Genomic DNA, 21,017 nt, shown 5'->3' on the forward strand with positions numbered 1-21,017 from the left:
GGAGTACTGTGAGCAGTTCTGGGCACCGCACCTTCGGAAGGACATATCGGCCTCGGAGGGAGTGCAGCGTAGGTTTACTAGAACGCTAGCCGGACTTCAAGGGTTAAGTTACGAGGAGAGATGACACAAATTGGGGTTGTATTCTCTGGAGTTTCGAAGGTTAAGGGGTGATCTGATGGAAGTTCATAAGATATTAAGGGGAACAGATAGGGTGGATAGAGAGCAACTATTTCCGCTGGTTGGGGATTCTAGGAGTAGGGGGCAGAGTCTAAAAAGTAGAGCCAGACCTTTGAGGAGAGAGATGAGAAAACATTACTACCCACAAAGGGTGGTAGAAGTTTGTAAGTCTCTCACGCAAAGGGCAATTGATAGGAGCTGAATTGCGAAATTGAAATGTGAGAGAGATAGGTTTTTGTCAAGCAAAGGTATGAAGGGATATGGGCGAAAGGCAGGTCTCTGGAGTTGGATGAGAGATGAGCCATGATGTTCTGAAATGGCGGAGCAGGCAGGCAGGCAGGCAGGCAGGCAGGCAGGCAGGCGGGTGTGAATGGCCTCCTCCTGTTGCTATGTTGTAGGATTTGAATGAAGCGTTGAGCTTGCTATGTGATTGTTTTGCAGATGAAGCAGGACTTGTGTGTGTTTGTGTTTGGCAGTGCGAATGCGTGTACCCTGTGAGTGATGTTGTTTCCCCCGGCGCCAGGCAAGTGCAGAAAGTGTGGTAAAGAATGAAGAAGAGGATTGCAGCCCTTTAAGTAAAGGGAAAAGCAAGCAATTGATGCCTACGGCCATACTAGTCTGAAAACGCCCGATCTCGTCTGATCTCGGAAGCTTAAGCAGAGTCAGGCCTGGTTAGTACTTGGATGGGAGACCGCCTGGGAATACCAGGTGCAGTAGGCTTTTCTTGCCAGCAGAGGCTGCTCTCAGCTCTGCGCACTCCCTTCAATCACAAAGCTTTTTGCTGCTTGCTCCTGCACTCTCTCTCGCTTTCCTTTGCCCATTCCTTTGCTGCACATTCTCCTGCTGCCAGACAAAGGCAAGGGAGTCGACACAGAGTCAACAAAAAAAAACACATGAAGAAAATAAGCTGGCAAAAAACATACACAAAGCAGCAAGCGTTTAAGTAAAGAGAAGCAAAGCAGGCCATCGCTTACTACCACACTCCTCTGAAAAGTACCCCATCCCATCCGATATCACAAGCTAAGTCAGAGGCAGGCCTGGTCAGTACTCGCTTGGGACACCGCCTGGAAATAGCAACTGCCGTCGGCTTTTCTTGTTCGCTGTTTGCTGTTCTTCACGCCGACGCTGCCTTCATTTGCCAGTCTTTTTGCTGATCGCTCGCTCGCTCGCTTTCGTCGGCCCATTTCCTGGCAGCACGTTCATAGGAACGGGAGAAGGCCATTCAGCCCTTTGAGCCTGTTCCGCCATTCGTGACTGATGTGTACCTTAACTCCATTTACCCGCCTTTGCTCCATAACCCTCAACACCCGTGCCTAACAAAAATCAATCAATCTCGGTTTTGAGATTTTCAATTGATCCCCAGCCTCAACAGCTTTTTGGGGGAGAGAGTTCCAGATTTCTACTGCACTTTGTGTGAAGAAGTGCTTCCTGACATCACCCGTGAACTGCCTAGCTGTAATTTTCAGATTATGCCCCCTTGTTCCGGACTCCCCCACCAGAGGAAATAGTTTCTCTATCGAGCCTATCAGCTCCTTTAATAATCTTAAACACCTCAATTAGATCTTAATCTTCTAAACTCAAGGGAATACGAGCCGAGTCGATGCAACCTGTCCTGACAACTTAACCCTTTTAGCCCCGGTATCATTTTGGTAAATGTGCGCTGCAGCCCCTCCAAGACCAGTGTATCCTTCCTGAGGTGTGGTGCCCAGAACTGAACGCAGTACTCCAGATGCGGTCTAAGCAGAGCTTTATACAACCGTAGCATAACTTTGTATTGTATTCCAGCCCTGTTGAGATGAAGACTAACATTCGCCGACCTGCCGGTCAAATCGGGGCCAGCGGCTGCTTTTATCCATGTGCGGAAAGGCACACATCTTCTTCTGGCCTGAATTGGGCCAAGGTGACTTAAATTGGGGTGTGGGCTTGAGCCTTTTCTAAGCAGCTGGGCCTGGGAGAGGAGAAAAGGCTGCTCCCCGGTTGTCTGTATTTTGAGGCAGGAGGGAGCAGCGTTTTTGCAGCAGTGAGTGAGTGAGTGAGTGAGTGATTGGGTGAGTGAGTGAAGGAATGGTGAAGCTAATGAAGGTTAAGGCCAGGGGAAGGCAATGAAGGGTAGGTAGGGTTGCCAACTCTGGTTGGACGCATTCCTGGAGGTTTTATCACATGACTTCCAACCACCCGACCCAGTCAAACATCCTTTTTGACCCATCTGCTATAATTTTCGAACTAATTAAGAAAAGCGTTCAAAGAAAAGGAAAAACCATTTTTCTTTTAATGCCTCTATGATGTTTCTCCACGGTTGGTTGGCAGCAGTGTCCAGGAGATTAATCTTTAATTCCTGGAGACTCCAGGGCAATCCTGGAGGCTTGGCAACCCTCCAATTGCGTGAGGTAAGCAGTCAAGTACTGACTTTTCATATTGAATCTACATTTTCTTTACCCAACATTTGGACTTCTGTCCCTTTCTCCCCAGGTTTTGCCGGGCCTCCGACAGGTCAATTTCACCCCTTAGGGCCTCTGCCTGCCCCATTTCTTATGCCTACACCACATAATCTACAAGCCTCTCCATCACCATTTTGATGCCCATTTTAGTTCATGCATGCGGAAAGTCCCGAAAGGCCTCTCCCGACCAACAATCACGGCATGTGTTTATTGAATGATTTCAGGGGCTTTCGTCGCGAAGACACTAGCCAGAAGTCCAGCGCAGGTGTTGATGAGTTTTTATGTGAGAAAGGTCAGTGCTAAGTTTACTTCTTAGTACAGCACAGAAGGAGGCCACAGGCCAGTAAATGTTTTCCCTTGCAGAGATTGCTACCTTTGAGGTCCTTGTTTTTAACTTGGTCCCTATCCGTAGCTGGTGAAAGTGTGAGTAGAGGACTAGAGTACAAGGCGGCAGAAGTTATGCTGCAGCTATACAAAACCCTGGTAAGACCGCACCTGGAGTACTGTGAGCAGTTCTGGGCACCGCACCTTCGGAAGGACATATCGGCCTCGGAGGGAGTGCAGCGTAGGTTTACTAGAACGCTAGCCGGACTTCAAGGGTTAAGTTACGAGGAGAGATGACACAAATTGGGGTTGTATTCTCTGGAGTTTCGAAGGTTAAGGGGTGATCTGATGGAAGTTCATAAGATATTAAGGGGAACAGATAGGGTGGATAGAGAGCAACTATTTCCGCTGGTTGGGGATTCTAGGAGTAGGGGGCAGAGTCTAAAAAGTAGAGCCAGACCTTTGAGGAGAGAGATGAGAAAACATTACTACCCACAAAGGGTGGTAGAAGTTTGTAAGTCTCTCACGCAAAGGGCAATTGATAGGAGCTGAATTGCGAAATTGAAATGTGAGAGAGATAGGTTTTTGTCAAGCAAAGGTATGAAGGGATATGGGCGAAAGGCAGGTCTCTGGAGTTGGATGAGAGATGAGCCATGATGTTCTGAAATGGCGGAGCAGGCAGGCAGGCAGGCAGGCAGGCAGGCAGGCAGGCGGGTGTGAATGGCCTCCTCCTGTTGCTATGTTGTAGGATTTGAATGAAGCGTTGAGCTTGCTATGTGATTGTTTTGCAGATGAAGCAGGACTTGTGTGTGTTTGTGTTTGGCAGTGCGAATGCGTGTACCCTGTGAGTGATGTTGTTTCCCCCGGCGCCAGGCAAGTGCAGAAAGTGTGGTAAAGAATGAAGAAGAGGATTGCAGCCCTTTAAGTAAAGGGAAAAGCAAGCAATTGATGCCTACGGCCATACTAGTCTGAAAACGCCCGATCTCGTCTGATCTCGGAAGCTTAAGCAGAGTCAGGCCTGGTTAGTACTTGGATGGGAGACCGCCTGGGAATACCAGGTGCAGTAGGCTTTTCTTGCCAGCAGAGGCTGCTCTCAGCTCTGCGCACTCCCTTCAATCACAAAGCTTTTTGCTGCTTGCTCCTGCACTCTCTCTCGCTTTCCTTTGCCCATTCCTTTGCTGCACATTCTCCTGCTGCCAGACAAAGGCAAGGGAGTCGACACAGAGTCAACAAAAAAAAACACATGAAGAAAATAAGCTGGCAAAAAACATACACAAAGCAGCAAGCGTTTAAGTAAAGAGAAGCAAAGCAGGCCATCGCTTACTACCACACTCCTCTGAAAAGTACCCCATCCCATCCGATATCACAAGCTAAGTCAGAGGCAGGCCTGGTCAGTACTCGCTTGGGACACCGCCTGGAAATAGCAACTGCCGTCGGCTTTTCTTGTTCGCTGTTTGCTGTTCTTCACGCCGACGCTGCCTTCATTTGCCAGTCTTTTTGCTGATCGCTCGCTCGCTCGCTCGCTCGCTCGCTGTTGCTCGCTTTCCTCGGCCCATTTCCTGGCAGCACGTTCATAGGAACGGGAGAAGGCCATTCAGCCCTTTGAGCCTGTTCCGCCATTCGTGACTGATGTGTACCTTAACTCCATTTACCCGCCTGTGCTCCATAACCCTCAACACCCGTGCCTAACAAAAATCAATCAATCTCGGTTTTGAGATTTTCAATTGATCCCCAGCCTCAACAGCTTTTTGGGGGAGAGAGTTCCAGATTTCTACTACACTTTGTGTGAAGAAGTGCTTCCTGACATCACCCGTGAACTGCCTAGCTGTAATTTTCAGATTATGCCCCCTTGTTCCGGACTCCCCCACCAGAGGAAATAGTTTCTCTATCGAGCCTATCAGCTCCTTTAATAATCTTAAACACCTCAATTAGATCTTAATCTTCTAAACTCAAGGGAATACGAGCCGAGTCGATGCAACCTGTCCTGACAACTTAACCCTTTTAGCCCCGGTATCATTTTGGTAAATGTGCGCTGCAGCCCCTCCAAGACCAGTGTATCCTTCCTGAGGTGTGGTGCCCAGAACTGAACGCAGTACTCCAGATGCGGTCTAAGCAGAGCTTTATACAACCGTAGCATAACTTTGTATTGTATTCCAGCCCTGTTGAGATGAAGACTAACATTCGCCGACCTGCCGGTCAAATCGGGGCCAGCGGCTGCTTTTATCCATGTGCGGAAAGGCACACATCTTCTTCTGGCCTGAATTGGGCCAAGGTGACTTAAATTGGGGTCTGGGCTTGAGCCTTTTCTAAGCAGCTGGGCCTGGGAGAGGAGAAAAGGATGCTCCCCGGTTGTCTGTATTTTGAGGCAGGAGGGAGCAGCGTTTTTGCAGCAGTGAGTGAGTGAGTGAGTGAGTGATTGGGTGAGTGAGTGAAGGAATGGTGAAGCTAATGAAGGTTAAGGCCAGGGGAAGGCAATGAAGGGTAGGTAGGGTTGCGAACTCTGGTTGGACGCATTCCTGGAGGTTTTATCACATGACTTCCAACCACCCGACCCAGTCAAACATCCTTTTTGACCCATCTGCTATAATTTTCGAACTAATTAAGAAAAGCGTTCAAAGAAAAGGAAAAACCATTTTTCTTTTAATGCCTCTATGATGTTTCTCCACGGTTGGTTGGCAGCAGTGTCCAGGAGATTAATCTTTAATTCCTGGAGACTCCAGGGCAATCCTGGAGGCTTGGCAACCCTCCAATTGCGTGAGGTAAGCAGTCAAGTACTGACTTTTCATATTGAATCTACATTTTCTTTACCCAACATTTGGACTTCTGTCCCTTTCTCCCCAGGTTTTGCCGGGCCTCCGACAGGTCAATTTCACCCCTTAGGGCCTCTGCCTGCCCCATTTCTTATGCCTCCACCACATAATCTACAAGCCTCTCCATCACCATTTTGATGCCCATTTTAGTTCATGCATCCGGAAAGTCCCGAAAGGCCTCTCCCGACCAACAATCACGGCATGTGTTTATTGAATGATTTCAGGGGCTTTCGTTGCGAAGACACTAGCCAGAAGTCCAGCGCAGGTGTTGATGAGTTTTTATGTGAGAAAGGTCAGTGCTAAGTTTACTTCTTAGTACAGCACAGAAGGAGGCCACAGGCCAGTAAATGTTTTCCCTTGCAGAGATTGCTACCTTTGAGGTCCTTGTTTTTAACTTGGTCCCTATCCGTAGCTGGTGAAAGTGTGAGTAGAGGACTAGAGTACAAGGCGGCAGAAGTTATGCTGCAGCTATACAAAACCCTGGTTAGACCGCACCTGGAGTACTGTGAGCAGTTCTGGGCACCGCACCTTCGGAAGGACATATCGGCCTCGGAGGGAGTGCAGCGTAGGTTTACTAGAACGCTAGCCGGACTTCAAGGGTTAAGTTACGAGGAGAGATGACACAAATTGGGGTTGTATTCTGTGGAGTTTCGAAGGTTAAGGGGTGATCTGATGGAAGTTCATAAGATATTAAGGGGAACAGATAGGGTGGATAGAGAGCAACTATTTCCGCTGGTTGGGGATTCTAGGAGTAGGGGGCAGAGTCTAAAAAGTAGAGCCAGACCTTTGAGGAGAGAGATGAGAAAACATTACTACCCACAAAGGGTGGTAGAAGTTTGTAAGTCTCTCACGCAAAGGGCAATTGATAGGAGCTGAATTGCGAAATTGAAATGTGAGAGAGATAGGTTTTTGTCAAGCAAAGGTATGAAGGGATATGGGCGAAAGGCAGGTCTCTGGAGTTAGATGAGAGATGAGCCATGATGTTCTGAAATGGCGGAGCAGGCAGGCAGGCAGGCAGGCAGGCAGGCGGGTGTGAATGGCCTCCTCCTGTTGCTATGTTGTAGGATTTGAATGAAGCGTTGAGCTTGCTATGTGATTGTTTTGCAGATGAAGCAGGACTTGTGTGTGTTTGTGTTTGGCAGTGCGAATGCGTGTACCCTGTGAGTGATGTTGTTTCCCCCGGCGCCAGGCAAGTGCAGAAAGTGTGGTAAAGAATGAAGAAGAGGACTGCAGCCCTTTAAGTAAAGGGAAAAGGAAGCAATTGATGCCTACGGCCATACTAGTCTGAGAACGTCTGATCTCGGAAACTTAAGCGGAGTCAGGCCTGGTTAGTACTTGGATGGGAGACCGCCTGGGAATACCAGGTGCAGTAGGCTTTTCTTGCCAGCAGAGGCTGCTCTCAGCTCTGCACACTCCCTTCAATCACAAAGCTTTTTGCTGCTTGCTCCTGCACTCTCTCTCGCTTTCCTTTGCCCATTCCTTTGCTGCACATTCTCCTGCTGCCAGACAAAGGCAAGGGAGTCGACACAGAGTCAACAAAAAAAAACACATGAAGAAAATAAGCTGGCAAAAAACATACACAAAGCAGCAAGCGTTTAAGTAAAGAGAAGCAAAGCAGGCCATCGCTTACTACCACACTCCTCTGAAAAGTACCCCATCCCATCCGATATCACAAGCTAAGTCAGAGGCAGGCCTGGTCAGTACTCGCTTGGGACACCGCCTGGAAATAGCAACTGCCGTCGGCTTTTCTTGTTCGCTGTTTGCTGTTCTTCACGCCGACGCTGCCTTCATTTGCCAGTCTTTTTGCTGATCGCTCGCTCGCTCGCTCGCTCGCTGTTGCTCGCTTTCCTCGGCCCATTTCCTGGCAGCACGTTCATAGGAACGGGAGAAGGCCATTCAGCCCTTTGAGCCTGTTCCGCCATTCGTGACTGATGTGTACCTTAACTCCATTTACCCGCCTGTGCTCCATAACCCTCAACACCCGTGCCTAACAAAAATCAATCAATCTCGGTTTTGAGATTTTCAATTGATCCCCAGCCTCAACAGCTTTTTGGGGGAGAGAGTTCCAGATTTCTACTACACTTTGTGTGAAGAAGTGCTTCCTGACATCACCCGTGAACTGCCTAGCTGTAATTTTCAGATTATGCCCCCTTGTTCCGGACTCCCCCACCAGAGGAAATAGTTTCTCTATCGAGCCTATCAGCTCCTTTAATAATCTTAAACACCTCAATTAGATCTTAATCTTCTAAACTCAAGGGAATACGAGCCGAGTCGATGCAACCTGTCCTGACAACTTAACCCTTTTAGCCCCGGTATCATTTTGGTAAATGTGCGCTGCAGCCCCTCCAAGACCAGTGTATCCTTCCTGAGGTGTGGTGCCCAGAACTGAACGCAGTACTCCAGATGCGGTCTAAGCAGAGCTTTATACAACCGTAGCATAACTTTGTATTGTATTCCAGCCCTGTTGAGATGAAGACTAACATTCGCCGACCTGCCGGTCAAATCGGGGCCAGCGGCTGCTTTTATCCATGTGCGGAAAGGCACACATCTTCTTCTGGCCTGAATTGGGCCAAGGTGACTTAAATTGGGGTGTGGGCTTGAGCCTTTTCTAAGCAGCTGGGCCTGGGAGAGGAGAAAAGGCTGCTCCCCGGTTGTCTGTATTTTGAGGCAGGAGGGAGCAGCGTTTTTGCAGCAGTGAGTGAGTGAGTGAGTGAGTGATTGGGTGAGTGAGTGAAGGAATGGTGAAGCTAATGAAGGTTAAGGCCAGGGGAAGGCAATGAAGGGTAGGTAGGGTTGCCAACTCTGGTTGGACGCATTCCTGGAGGTTTTATCACATGACTTCCAACCACCCGACCCAGTCAAACATCCTTTTTGACCCATCTGCTATAATTTTCGAACTAATTAAGAAAAGCGTTCAAAGAAAAGGAAAAACCATTTTTCTTTTAATGCCTCTATGATGTTTCTCCACGGTTGGTTGGCAGCAGTGTCCAGGAGATTAATCTTTAATTCCTGGAGACTCCAGGGCAATCCTGGAGGCTTGGCAACCCTCCAATTGCGTGAGGTAAGCAGTCAAGTACTGACTTTTCATATTGAATCTACATTTTCTTTACCCAACATTTGGACTTCTGTCCCTTTCTCCCCAGGTTTTGCCGGGCCTCCGACAGGTCAATTTCACCCCTTAGGGCCTCTGCCTGCCCCATTTCTTATGCCTACACCACATAATCTACAAGCCTCTCCATCACCATTTTGATGCCCATTTTAGTTCATGCATGCGGAAAGTCCCGAAAGGCCTCTCCCGACCAACAATCACGGCATGTGTTTATTGAATGATTTCAGGGGCTTTCGTCGCGAAGACACTAGCCAGAAGTCCAGCGCAGGTGTTGATGAGTTTTTATGTGAGAAAGGTCAGTGCTAAGTTTACTTCTTAGTACAGCACAGAAGGAGGCCACAGGCCAGTAAATGTTTTCCCTTGCAGAGATTGCTACCTTTGAGGTCCTTGTTTTTAACTTGGTCCCTATCCGTAGCTGGTGAAAGTGTGAGTAGAGGACTAGAGTACAAGGCGGCAGAAGTTATGCTGCAGCTATACAAAACCCTGGTAAGACCGCACCTGGAGTACTGTGAGCAGTTCTGGGCACCGCACCTTCGGAAGGACATATCGGCCTCGGAGGGAGTGCAGCGTAGGTTTACTAGAACGCTAGCCGGACTTCAAGGGTTAAGTTACGAGGAGAGATGACACAAATTGGGGTTGTATTCTCTGGAGTTTCGAAGGTTAAGGGGTGATCTGATGGAAGTTCATAAGATATTAAGGGGAACAGATAGGGTGGATAGAGAGCAACTATTTCCGCTGGTTGGGGATTCTAGGAGTAGGGGGCAGAGTCTAAAAAGTAGAGCCAGACCTTTGAGGAGAGAGATGAGAAAACATTACTACCCACAAAGGGTGGTAGAAGTTTGTAAGTCTCTCACGCAAAGGGCAATTGATAGGAGCTGAATTGCGAAATTGAAATGTGAGAGAGATAGGTTTTTGTCAAGCAAAGGTATGAAGGGATATGGGCGAAAGGCAGGTCTCTGGAGTTGGATGAGAGATGAGCCATGATGTTCTGAAATGGCGGAGCAGGCAGGCAGGCAGGCAGGCAGGCAGGCAGGCAGGCGGGTGTGAATGGCCTCCTCCTGTTGCTATGTTGTAGGATTTGAATGAAGCGTTGAGCTTGCTATGTGATTGTTTTGCAGATGAAGCAGGACTTGTGTGTGTTTGTGTTTGGCAGTGCGAATGCGTGTACCCTGTGAGTGATGTTGTTTCCCCCGGCGCCAGGCAAGTGCAGAAAGTGTGGTAAAGAATGAAGAAGAGGATTGCAGCCCTTTAAGTAAAGGGAAAAGCAAGCAATTGATGCCTACGGCCATACTAGTCTGAAAACGCCCGATCTCGTCTGATCTCGGAAGCTTAAGCAGAGTCAGGCCTGGTTAGTACTTGGATGGGAGACCGCCTGGGAATACCAGGTGCAGTAGGCTTTTCTTGCCAGCAGAGGCTGCTCTCAGCTCTGCGCACTCCCTTCAATCACAAAGCTTTTTGCTGCTTGCTCCTGCACTCTCTCTCGCTTTCCTTTGCCCATTCCTTTGCTGCACATTCTCCTGCTGCCAGACAAAGGCAAGGGAGTCGACACAGAGTCAACAAAAAAAAACACATGAAGAAAATAAGCTGGCAAAAAACATACACAAAGCAGCAAGCGTTTAAGTAAAGAGAAGCAAAGCAGGCCATCGCTTACTACCACACTCCTCTGAAAAGTACCCCATCCCATCCGATATCACAAGCTAAGTCAGAGGCAGGCCTGGTCAGTACTCGCTTGGGACACCGCCTGGAAATAGCAACTGCCGTCGGCTTTTCTTGTTCGCTGTTTGCTGTTCTTCACGCCGACGCTGCCTTCATTTGCCAGTCTTTTTGCTGATCGCTCGCTCGCTCGCTCGCTCGCTCGCTGTTGCTCGCTTTCCTCGGCCCATTTCCTGGCAGCACGTTCATAGGAACGGGAGAAGGCCATTCAGCCCTTTGAGCCTGTTCCGCCATTCGTGACTGATGTGTACCTTAACTCCATTTACCCGCCTGTGCTCCATAACCCTCAACACCCGTGCCTAACAAAAATCAATCAATCTCGGTTTTGAGATTTTCAATTGATCCCCAGCCTCAACAGCTTTTTGGGGGAGAGAGTTCCAGATTTCTACTACACTTTGTGTGAAGAAGTGCTTCCTGACATCACCCGTGAACTGCCTAGCTGTAATTTTCAGATTATGCCCCCTTGTTCCGGACTCCCCCACCAGAGGAAATAGTTTCTCTATCGAGCCTATCAGCTCCTTTAATAATCTTAAACACCTCAATTAGATCTTAATCTTCTAAACTCAAGGGAATACGAGCCGAGTCGATGCAACCTGTCCTGACAACTTAACCCTTTTAGCCCCGGTATCATTTTGGTAAATGTGCGCTGCAGCCCCTCCAAGACCAGTGTATCCTTCCTGAGGTGTGGTGCCCAGAACTGAACGCAGTACTCCAGATGCGGTCTAAGCAGAGCTTTATACAACCGTAGCATAACTTTGTATTGTATTCCAGCCCTGTTGAGATGAAGACTAACATTCGCCGACCTGCCGGTCAAATCGGGGCCAGCGGCTGCTTTTATCCATGTGCGGAAAGGCACACATCTTCTTCTGGCCTGAATTGGGCCAAGGTGACTTAAATTGGGGTCTGGGCTTGAGCCTTTTCTAAGCAGCTGGGCCTGGGAGAGGAGAAAAGGATGCTCCCCGGTTGTCTGTATTTTGAGGCAGGAGGGAGCAGCGTTTTTGCAGCAGTGAGTGAGTGAGTGAGTGAGTGATTGGGTGAGTGAGTGAAGGAATGGTGAAGCTAATGAAGGTTAAGGCCAGGGGAAGGCAATGAAGGGTAGGTAGGGTTGCGAACTCTGGTTGGACGCATTCCTGGAGGTTTTATCACATGACTTCCAACCACCCGACCCAGTCAAACATCCTTTTTGACCCATCTGCTATAATTTTCGAACTAATTAAGAAAAGCGTTCAAAGAAAAGGAAAAACCATTTTTCTTTTAATGCCTCTATGATGTTTCTCCACGGTTGGTTGGCAGCAGTGTCCAGGAGATTAATCTTTAATTCCTGGAGACTCCAGGGCAATCCTGGAGGCTTGGCAACCCTCCAATTGCGTGAGGTAAGCAGTCAAGTACTGACTTTTCATATTGAATCTACATTTTCTTTACCCAACATTTGGACTTCTGTCCCTTTCTCCCCAGGTTTTGCCGGGCCTCCGACAGATCAATTTCACCCCTTAGGGCCTCTGCCTGCCCCATTTCTTATGCCTCCACCACATAATCTACAAGCCTCTCCATCACCATTTTGATGCCCATTTTAGTTCATGCATCCGGAAAGTCCCGAAAGGCCTCTCCCGACCAACAATCACGGCATGTGTTTATTGAATGATTTCAGGGGCTTTCGTTGCGAAGACACTAGCCAGAAGTCCAGCGCAGGTGTTGATGAGTTTTTATGTGAGAAAGGTCAGTGCTAAGTTTACTTCTTAGTACAGCACAGAAGGAGGCCACAGGCCAGTAAATGTTTTCCCTTGCAGAGATTGCTACCTTTGAGGTCCTTGTTTTTAACTTGGTCCCTATCCGTAGCTGGTGAAAGTGTGAGTAGAGGACTAGAGTACAAGGCGGCAGAAGTTATGCTGCAGCTATACAAAACCCTGGTTAGACCGCACCTGGAGTACTGTGAGCAGTTCTGGGCACCGCACCTTCGGAAGGACATATCGGCCTCGGAGGGAGTGCAGCGTAGGTTTACTAGAACGCTAGCCGGACTTCAAGGGTTAAGTTACGAGGAGAGATGACACAAATTGGGGTTGTATTCTGTGGAGTTTCGAAGGTTAAGGGGTGATCTGATGGAAGTTCATAAGATATTAAGGGGAACAGATAGGGTGGATAGAGAGCAACTATTTCCGCTGGTTGGGGATTCTAGGAGTAGGGGGCAGAGTCTAAAAAGTAGAGCCAGACCTTTGAGGAGAGAGATGAGAAAACATTACTACCCACAAAGGGTGGTAGAAGTTTGTAAGTCTCTCACGCAAAGGGCAATTGATAGGAGCTGAATTGCGAAATTGAAATGTGAGAGAGATAGGTTTTTGTCAAGCAAAGGTATGAAGGGATATGGGCGAAAGGCAGGTCTCTGGAGTTAGATGAGAGATGAGCCATGATGTTCTGAAATGGCGGAGCAGGCAGGCAGGCAGGCAGGCAGGCAGGCGGGTGTGAATGGCCTCCTCCTGTTGCTATGTTGTAGGATTTGAATGAAGCGTTGAGCTTGCTATGTGATTGTTTTGCAGATGAAGCAGGACTTGTGTGTGTTTGTGTTTGGCAGTGCGAATGCGTGTACCCTGTGAGTGATGTTGTTTCCCCCGGCGCCAGGCAAGTGCAGAAAGTGTGGTAAAGAATGAAGAAGAGGACTGCAGCCCTTTAAGTAAAGGGAAAAGGAAGCAATTGATGCCTACGGCCATACTAGTCTGAGAACGTCTGATCTCGGAAACTTAAGCGGAGTCAGGCCTGGTTAGTACTTGGATGGGAGACCGCCTGGGAATACCAGGTGCAGTAGGCTTTTCTTGCCAGCAGAGGCTGCTCTCAGCTCTGCACACTCCCTTCAATCACAAAGCTTTTTGCTGCTTGCTCCTGCACTCTCTCTCGCTTTCCTTTGCCCATTCCTTTGCTGCACATTCTCCTGCTGCCAGACAAAGGCAAGGGAGTCGACACAGAGTCAACAAAAAAAAACACATGAAGAAAATAAGCTGGCAAAAAACATACACAAAGCAGCAAGCGTTTAAGTAAAGAGAAGCAAAGCAGGCCATCGCTTACTACCACACTCCTCTGAAAAGTACCCCATCCCATCCGATATCACAAGCTAAGTCAGAGGCAGGCCTGGTCAGTACTCGCTTGGGACACCGCCTGGAAATAGCAACTGCCGTCGGCTTTTCTTGTTCGCTGTTTGCTGTTCTTCACGCCGACGCTGCCTTCATTTGCCAGTCTTTTTGCTGATCGCTCGCTCGCTCGCTCGCTCGCTGTTGCTCGCTTTCCTCGGCCCATTTCCTGGCAGCACGTTCATAGGAACGGGAGAAGGCCATTCAGCCCTTTGAGCCTGTTCCGCCATTCGTGACTGATGTGTACCTTAACTCCATTTACCCGCCTGTGCTCCATAACCCTCAACACCCGTGCCTAACAAAAATCAATCAATCTCGGTTTTGAGATTTTCAATTGATCCCCAGCCTCAACAGCTTTTTGGGGGAGAGAGTTCCAGATTTCTACTACACTTTGTGTGAAGAAGTGCTTCCTGACATCACCCGTGAACTGCCTAGCTGTAATTTTCAGATTATGCCCCCTTGTTCCGGACTCCCCCACCAGAGGAAATAGTTTCTCTATCGAGCCTATCAGCTCCTTTAATAATCTTAAACACCTCAATTAGATCTTAATCTTCTAAACTCAAGGGAATACGAGCCGAGTCGATGCAACCTGTCCTGACAACTTAACCCTTTTAGCCCCGGTATCATTTTGGTAAATGTGCGCTGCAGCCCCTCCAAGACCAGTGTATCCTTCCTGAGGTGTGGTGCCCAGAACTGAACGCAGTACTCCAGATGCGGTCTAAGCAGAGCTTTATACAACCGTAGCATAACTTTGTATTGTATTCCAGCCCTGTTGAGATGAAGACTAACATTCGCCGACCTGCCGGTCAAATCGGGGCCAGCGGCTGCTTTTATCCATGTGCGGAAAGGCACACATCTTCTTCTGGCCTGAATTGGGCCAAGGTGACTTAAATTGGGGTCTGGGCTTGAGCCTTTTCTAAGCAGCTGGGCCTGGGAGGGGAGAAAAGGATGCTCCCCGGTTGTCTGTATTTTGAGGCAGGAGGGAGCAGCGTTTTTGCAGCAGTGAGTGAGTGAGTGAGTGAGTGATTGGGTGAGTGAGTGAAGGAATGGTGAAGCTAATGAAGGTTAAGGCCAGGGGAAGGCAATGAAGGGTAGGTAGGGTTGCGAACTCTGGTTGGACGCATTCCTGGAGGTTTTATCACATGACTTCCAACCACCCGACCCAGTCAAACATCCTTTTTGACCCATCTGCTATAATTTTCGAACTAATTAAGAAAAGCGTTCAAAGAAAAGGAAAAACCATTTTTCTTTTAATGCCTCTATGATGTTTCTCCACGGTTGGTTGGCAGCAGTGTCCAGGAGATTAATCTTTAATTCCTGGAGACTCCAGGGCAATCCTGGAGGCTTGGCAACCCTCCAATTGCGTGAGGTAAGCAGTCAAGTACTGACTTTTCATATTGAATCTACATTTTCTTTACCCAACATTTGGACTTCTGTCCCTTTCTCCCCAGGTTTTGCCGGGCCTCCGACAGGTCAATTTCACCCCTTAGGGCCTCTGCCTGCCCCATTTCTTATGCCTCCACCACATAATCTACAAGCCTCTCCATCACCATTTTGATGCCCATTTTAGTTCATGCATCCGGAAAGTCCCGAAAGGCCTCTCCCGACCAACAATCACGGCATGTGTTTATTGAATGATTTCAGGGGCTTTCGTTGCGAAGACACTAGCCAGAAGTCCAGCGCAGGTGTTGATGAGTTTTTATGTGAGAAAGGTCAGTGCTAAGTTTACTTCTTAGTACAGCACAGAAGGAGGCCACAGGCCAGTAAATGTTTTCCCTTGCAGAGATTGCTACCTTTGAGGTCCTTGTTTTTAACTTGGTCCCTATCCGTAGCTGGTGAAAGTGTGAGTAGAGGACTAGAGTACAAGGCGGCAGAAGTTATGCTGCAGCTATACAAAACCCTGGTTAGACCGCACCTGGAGTACTGTGAGCAGTTCTGGGCACCGCACCTTCGGAAGGACATATCGGCCTCGGAGGGAGTGCAGCGTAGGTTTACTAGAACGCTAGCCGGACTTCAAGGGTTAAGTTACGAGGAGAGATGACACAAATTGGGGTTGTATTCTGTGGAGTTTCGAAGGTTAAGGGGTGATCTGATGGAAGTTCATAAGATATTAAGGGGAACAGATAGGGTGGATAGAGAGCAACTATTTCCGCTGGTTGGGGATTCTAGGAGTAGGGGGCAGAGTCTAAAAAGTAGAGCCAGACCTTTGAGGAGAGAGATGAGAAAACATTACTACCCACAAAGGGTGGTAGAAGTTTGTAAGTCTCTCACGCAAAGGGCAATTGATAGGAGCTGAATTGCGAAATTGAAATGTGAGAGAGATAGGTTTTTGTCAAGCAAAGGTATGAAGGGATATGGGCGAAAGGCAGGTCTCTGGAGTTAGATGAGAGATGAGCCATGATGTTCTGAAATGGCGGAGCAGGCAGGCAGGCAGGCAGGCAGGCAGGCAGGCAGGCGGGTGTGAATGGCCTCCTCCTGTTGCTATGTTGTAGGATTTGAATGAAGCGTTGAGCTTGCTATGTGATTGTTTTGCAGATGAAGCAGGACTTGTGTGTGTTTGTGTTTGGCAGTGCGAATGCGTGTACCCTGTGAGTGATGTTGTTTCCCCCGGCGCCAGGCAAGTGCAGAAAGTGTGGTAAAGAATGAAGAAGAGGACTGCAGCCCTTTAAGTAAAGGGAAAAGGAAGCAATTGATGCCTACGGCCATACTAGTCTGAGAACGCCCGATCTCGTCTGATCTCGGAAACTTAAGCGGAGTCAGGCCTGGTTAGTACTTGGATGGGAGACCGCCTGGGAATACCAGGTGCAGTAGGCTTTTCTTGCCAGCAGAGGCTGCTCTCAGCTCTGCACACTCCCTTCAATCACAAAGCTTTTTGCTGCTTGCTCCTGCACTCTCTCTCGCTTTCCTTTGCCCATTCCTTTGCTGCACATTCTCCTGCTGCCAGACAAAGGCAAGGGAGTCGACACAGAGTCAACAAAAAAAAACACATGAAGAAAATAAGCTGGCAAAAAACATACACAAAGCAGCAAGCGTTTAAGTAAAGAGAAGCAAAGCAGGCCATCGCTTCCTACCACACTCCTCTGAAAAGTACCCCATCCCATCCGATATCACAAGCTAAGTCAGAGGCAGGCCTGGTCAGTACTCGCTTGGGACACCGCCTGGAAATAGCAACTGCCGTCGGCTTTTCTTGTTCGCTGTTTGCTGTTCTTCACGCCGACGCTGCCTTCATTTGCCAGTCTTTTTGCTGATCGCTCGCTCGCTCGCTCGCTCGCTCGCTGTTGCTCGCTTTCCTCGGCCCATTTCCTGGCAGCACGTTCATAGGAACGGGAGAAGGCCATTCAGCCCTTTGAGCCTGTTCCGCCATTCGTGACTGATGTGTACCTTAACTCCATTTACCCGCCTGTGCTCCATAACCCTCAACACCCGTGCCTAACAAAAATCAATCAATCTCGGTTTTGAGATTTTCAATTGATCCCCAGCCTCAACAGCTTTTTGGGGGAGAGAGTTCCAGATTTCTACTACACTTTGTGTGAAGAAGTGCTTCCTGACATCACCCGTGAACTGCCTAGCTGTAATTTTCAGATTATGCCCCCTTGTTCCGGACTCCCCCACCAGAGGAAATAGTTTCTCTATCGAGCCTATCAGCTCCTTTAATAATCTTAAACACCTCAATTAGATCTTAATCTTCTAAACTCAAGGGAATACGAGCCTAGTCGATGCAACCTGTCCTGACAACTTAACCCTTTTAGCCCCGGTATCATTTTGGTAAATGTGCGCTGCAGCCCCTCCAAGACCAGTGTATCCTTCCTGAGGTGTGGTGCCCAGAACTGAACGCAGTACTCCAGATGCGGTCTAAGCAGAGCTTTATACAACCGTAGCATAACTTTGTATTGTATTCCAGCCCTGTTGAGATGAAGACTAACATTCGCCGACCTGCCGGTCAAATCGGGGCCAGCGGCTGCTTTTATCCATGTGCGGAAAGGCACACATCTTCTTCTGGCCTGAATTGGGCCAAGGTGACTTAAATTGGGGTCTGGGCTTGAGCCTTTTCTAAGCAGCTGGGCCTGGGAGAGGAGAAAAGGATGCTCCCCGGTTGTCTGTATTTTGAGGCAGGAGGGAGCAGCGTTTTTGCAGCAGTGAGTGAGTGAGTGAGTGAGTGATTGGGTGAGTGAGTGAAGGAATGGTGAAGCTAATGAAGGTTAAGGCCAGGGGAAGGCAATGAAGGGTAGGTAGGGTTGCGAACTCTGGTTGGACGCATTCCTGGAGGTTTTATCACATGACTTCCAACCACCCGACCCAGTCAAACATCCTTTTTGACCCATCTGCTATAATTTTCGAACTAATTAAGAAAAGCGTTCAAAGAAAAGGAAAAACCATTTTTCTTTTAATGCCTCTATGATGTTTCTCCACGGTTGGTTGGCAGCAGTGTCCAGGAGATTAATCTTTAATTCCTGGAGACTCCAGGGCAATCCTGGAGGCTTGGCAACCCTCCAATTGCGTGAGGTAAGCAGTCAAGTACTGACTTTTCATATTGAATCTACATTTTCTTTACCCAACATTTGGACTTCTGTCCCTTTCTCCCCAGGTTTTGCCGGGCCTCCGACAGGTCAATTTCACCCCTTAGGGCCTCTGCCTGCCCCATTTCTTATGCCTCCACCACATAATCTACAAGCCTCTCCATCACCATTTTGATGCCCATTTTAGTTCATGCATCCGGAAAGTCCCGAAAGGCCTCTCCCGACCAACAATCACGGCATGTGTTTATTGAATGATTTCAGGGGCTTTCGTTGCGAAGACACTAGCCAGAAGTCCAGCGCAGGTGTTGATGAGTTTTTATGTGAGAAAGGTCAGTGCTAAGTTTACTTCTTAGTACAGCACAGAAGGAGGCCACAGGCCAGTAAATGTTTTCCCTTGCAGAGATTGCTACCTTTGAGGTCCTTGTTTTTAACTTGGTCCCTATCCGTAGCTGGTGAAAGTGTGAGTAGAGGACTAGAGTACAAGGCGGCAGAAGTTATGCTGCAGCTATACAAAACCCTGGTTAGACCGCACCTGGAGTACTGTGAGCAGTTCTGGGCACCGCACCTTCGGAAGGACATATCGGCCTCGGAGGGAGTGCAGCGTAGGTTTACTAGAACGCTAGCCGGACTTCAAGGGTTAAGTTACGAGGAGAGATGACACAAATTGGGGTTGTATTCTGTGGAGTTTCGAAGGTTAAGGGGTGATCTGATGGAAGTTCATAAGATATTAAGGGGAACAGATAGGGTGGATAGAGAGCAACTATTTCCGCTGGTTGGGGATTCTAGGAGTAGGGGGCAGAGTCTAAAAAGTAGAGCCAGACCTTTGAGGAGAGAGATGAGAAAACATTACTACCCACAAAGGGTGGTAGAAGTTTGTAAGTCTCTCACGCAAAGGGCAATTGATAGGAGCTGAATTGCGAAATTGAAATGTGAGAGAGATAGGTTTTTGTCAAGCAAAGGTATGAAGGGATATGGGCGAAAGGCAGGTCTCTGGAGTTAGATGAGAGATGAGCCATGATGTTCTGAAATGGCGGAGCAGGCAGGCAGGCAGGCAGGCAGGCAGGCAGGCAGGCGGGTGTGAATGGCCTCCTCCTGTTGCTATGTTGTAGGATTTGAATGAAGCGTTGAGCTTGCTATGTGATTGTTTTGCAGATGAAGCAGGACTTGTGTGTGTTTGTGTTTGGCAGTGCGAATGCGTGTACCCTGTGAGTGATGTTGTTTCCCCCGGCGCCAGGCAAATGCAGAAAGTGTGGTAAAGAATGAAGAAGAGGACTGCAGCCCTTTAAGTAAAGGGAAAATGAAGCAATTGATGCCTACGGCCATACTAGTCTGAGAACGCCCGATCTCGTCTGATCTCGGAAACTTAAGCGGAGTCAGGCCTGGTTAGTACTTGGATGGGAGACCGCCTGGGAATACCAGGTGCAGTAGGCTTTTCTTGCCAGCAGAGGCTGCTCTCAGCTCTGCACACTCCCTTCAATCACAAAGCTTTTTGCTGCTTGCTCCTGCACTCTCTCTCGCTTTCCTTTGCCCATTCCTTTGCTGCACATTCTCCTGCTGCCAGACAAAGGCAAGGGAGTCGACACAGAGTCAACAAAAAAAAACACATGAAGAAAATAAGCTGGCAAAAAACATACACAAAGCAGCAAGCGTTTAAGTAAAGAGAAGCAAAGCAGGCCATCGCTTACTACCACACTCCTCTGAAAAGTACCCCATCCCATCCGATATCACAAGCTAAGTCAGAGGCAGGCCTGGTCAGTACTCGCTTGGGACACCGCCTGGAAATAGCAACTGCCGTCGGCTTTTCTTGTTCGCTGTTTGCTGTTCTTCACGCCGACGCTGCCTTCATTTGCCAGTCTTTTTGCTGATCGCTCGCTCGCTCGCTTTCGTCGGCCCATTTCCTGGCAGCACGTTCATAGGAACGGGAGAAGGCCATTCAGCCCTTTGAGCCTGTTCCGCCATTCGTGACTGATGTGTACCTTAACTCCATTTACCCGCCTTTGCTCCATAACCCTCAACACCCGTGCCTAACAAAAATCAATCAATCTCGGTTTTGAGATTTTCAATTGATCCCCAGCCTCAACAGCTTTTTGGGGGAGAGAGTTCCAGATTTCTACTGCACTTTGTGTGAAGAAGTGCTTCCTGACATCACCCGTGAACTGCCTAGCTGTAATTTTCAGATTATGCCCCCTTGTTCCGGACTCCCCCACCAGAGGAAATAGTTTCTCTATCGAGCCTATCAGCTCCTTTAATAATCTTAAACACCTCAATTAGATCTTAATCTTCTAAACTCAAGGGAATACGAGCCGAGTCGATGCAACCTGTCCTGACAACTTAACCCTTTTAGCCCCGGTATCATTTTGGTAAATGTGCGCTGCAGCCCCTCCAAGACCAGTGTATCCTTCCTGAGGTGTGGTGCCCAGAACTGAACGCAGTACTCCAGATGCGGTCTAAGCAGAGCTTTATACAACCGTAGCATAACTTTGTATTGTATTCCAGCCCTGTTGAGATGAAGACTAACATTCGCCGACCTGCCGGTCAAATCGGGGCCAGCGGCTGCTTTTATCCATGTGCGGAAAGGCACACATCTTCTTCTGGCCTGAATTGGGCCAAGGTGACTTAAATTGGGGTGTGGGCTTGAGCCTTTTCTAAGCAGCTGGGCCTGGGAGAGGAGAAAAGGCTGCTCCCCGGTTGTCTGTATTTTGAGGCAGGAGGGAGCAGCGTTTTTGCAGCAGTGAGTGAGTGAGTGAGTGAGTGATTGGGTGAGTGAGTGAAGGAATGGTGAAGCTAATGAAGGTTAAGGCCAGGGGAAGGCA

General features: G+C 48.6%; 3 non-coding genes and 2 pseudogenes across 3 annotated transcripts; all 5 read left to right on the plus strand.

Moving 5' to 3' along the window:
• The first annotated feature begins 777 nt into the window (after positions 1 to 777).
• Positions 778 to 897, plus strand: LOC137322281 (5S ribosomal RNA). Its single transcript, XR_010963036.1, has one exon. It is a non-coding gene; the product is annotated as a 5S ribosomal RNA (ribosomal RNA).
• Positions 898 to 3,889: 2,992 nt separating this feature from the next.
• On the plus strand, positions 3,890 to 4,009 carry LOC137322282 (5S ribosomal RNA). Its single transcript, XR_010963037.1, has one exon. It is a non-coding gene; the product is annotated as a 5S ribosomal RNA (ribosomal RNA).
• A 6,126-nt stretch (positions 4,010 to 10,135) lies between these two features.
• Positions 10,136 to 10,255, plus strand: LOC137322283 (5S ribosomal RNA). The gene has a single exon (XR_010963038.1). It is a non-coding gene; the product is annotated as a 5S ribosomal RNA (ribosomal RNA).
• Positions 10,256 to 16,381: 6,126 nt separating this feature from the next.
• On the plus strand, positions 16,382 to 16,501 carry LOC137322343 (5S ribosomal RNA; annotated as a pseudogene).
• Positions 16,502 to 19,515: 3,014 nt separating this feature from the next.
• On the plus strand, positions 19,516 to 19,635 carry LOC137322344 (5S ribosomal RNA; annotated as a pseudogene).
• Positions 19,636 to 21,017: the final 1,382 nt, after the last annotated feature.

Source organism: Heptranchias perlo, chromosome 5 (genome assembly GCF_035084215.1).
Source record: "Heptranchias perlo isolate sHepPer1 chromosome 5, sHepPer1.hap1, whole genome shotgun sequence".
Lineage (NCBI taxonomy): Eukaryota > Metazoa > Chordata > Chondrichthyes > Hexanchiformes > Hexanchidae > Heptranchias > Heptranchias perlo.